Here is a 2,146-nt window from a genome sequence, read left to right on the forward strand (position 1 = left end):
CTAGACTTGGTGACTTCAGGGTAAAAATTTTTCTTGAGGAGGGATCTGAAGGTGGTTCATGGTGACTGCTGCCTGAGTACAAAAGACACCTCATATCCTGGGATTGGCTTGGATGAACAGCCAAGTTAGGGTTTAAGGCTGCTATCAGTGGTAGATCAGAGGAGGGTAAAGGCAGGGTAGTGAGAGATCAGCTTGGGATAAGTATGGAGGGGCCAGAGCATGAGCTCCCAGTTCAGTGATGAGGGTCTTTCAGGAACATTGCTGCGAAGATCTGGAGTGGGGCAGGAGTAGGCAGGGGAAGGGCTGCCAGGATGTTGGTTCATGGACCCAACATCAATGCTGGGTCTAGCACCGCAGTCCCATGGACTTTGACGATTCAGAAGTGGCGAGGAGGGGAATGTCTTGCTGGGAGGAAACATCCTGCCCTGCTAGGAGCACGGGAAGGCATTGCTTCTGATGGTCAGCACTACTGGTTGGCAAATCTGGCAAGAAGTAGTTAATGATGGCCTTGACATGAAGTCTCTCCTGACCCATGCTGTCCATAGGTTATTACTCTACCTGGGGTAGTTTTCTCTCAAAGGGCTTTTTCTCCTCTCTTCACCCAATTAAATCTCAATGGAAACCACAAACTCGCTTCAGAAGGCGAAGGCTCTGATCGCCCAAGACTTTTGCTTGAAGCCAGCCTAGATGGACTGCTGTCAGTAACCCCTCCACCCTTCAACACCTGCACTGATAAATTAGCCTGTCCAGGGGAGACTGCATCCCCCGCAGCAGGCGTTGGGGTGATGGTGCCTGACAACGACCGCACCAGAAATAAGTCCTTCCAGTGACAGCAATTGCTGTCGCGCCTGGAAGATTTAAGGCTAGTCCCTTAAGGAAACTTTTCTTTCCCATACTACTGAAACACAGTTTTAGATAACAGGCACTGCGTACCTTGAAAGTGGGGATTTCTTGGTTGGCGGGTATGACAGTGGATGCGGGATTTTACTTATATCTTGGCTTCCACCGCCCCCTTCTGGCTTGAGTGAGAATACCAGCTTTCACCAGAAACTCCCTGCAATTCCTTTGGAAATAAAATAGTAAGGCAAATTCCCCCCCCCATATTTATTGATGTTGACTCTGACCTACTTAAACGCATCCGTCATTCAAACAGAACCCGAGACCATTTCTGGAAAGTGTGGATGCTGAGTTAGAAGGGGAAGGGGTGCAGGTGTGGCTTCTGGCTGGGTTAAAAGGGCAGGCAGCATCTGAAACCCTGCTGGCGTGGAGGGTCGCAGGGTTGTTCTCCCTCTCCGCCTTTGACTCCCTAGCACTAGTCTACAGCTATTTCAATCATAACGCTGTGCTAAGGAACTTAGTTCTATCGCTTGAGCTCCACGCTGATCACCTCTGGCAGCGCGACCGTGCTTGCCACCGACGGGATTAACAACAAGCGTTCAAGCAGTTCACGCTTGAATTCTCCTGGAAGACAGGCAAAGTAAGGAGTGGTAGCCAGGCTCTGGCAGGGGAGCTCCGGGGGCACTCGCTGTGAGGGGGGCAGAGCAGGAGGTGGGACCCGTTCAAACCAGTACCAACCCAGAGTATCAAGTCAGAGCTTTGAGCAGAACAGTGGCCCCTGTAGATGTATATTCCTGTACTCAGAAGTGCATATATTTGCGTAAGATTGCAGCAATCAGGAGGATGGGAAGAAAATTGAGTGACAGGTATGGAACTACACTGAAGTTAACCAACTAACTTCTAGAGATCCTGAATATAGCAAAAAATCATGCTGTATTTTTGTGAAGAAAAAACCTAAAACCAACACAAGTGAAGCAAGCCCTAAGGTGAAATACCACTCAAACAAAAGTGGGATGATCAAGTCTCAGGTTAAAAGTGCCGTCCTTCCTTCCCGCTTTGTGTTAGTGACACCATCAAGCTTCCAGATACCCAAGATTTTAAGTTAGCAGGTTTACCACCTTGATGAAAATTCTGCCTCCTTGGTGCCATTTCTTTCCTCCCAAGTCACTTAAGGGAGGTCCTAGGACCTTCTTCCTTACTCACTGGCTCTAGCCCCATCTCACTATTCTTGTCATCTTTTCTCACTTTCATCACATTCTCAGTGATGGCAAAACCTTCTCCCTTGTCAATCTCTTAATTAATGGGTAAA

Source organism: Egretta garzetta, unplaced genomic scaffold (genome assembly GCF_000687185.1).
Source record: "Egretta garzetta isolate BGI_Z169 unplaced genomic scaffold, ASM68718v1 scaffold14, whole genome shotgun sequence".
NCBI lineage: Eukaryota > Metazoa > Chordata > Aves > Pelecaniformes > Ardeidae > Egretta > Egretta garzetta.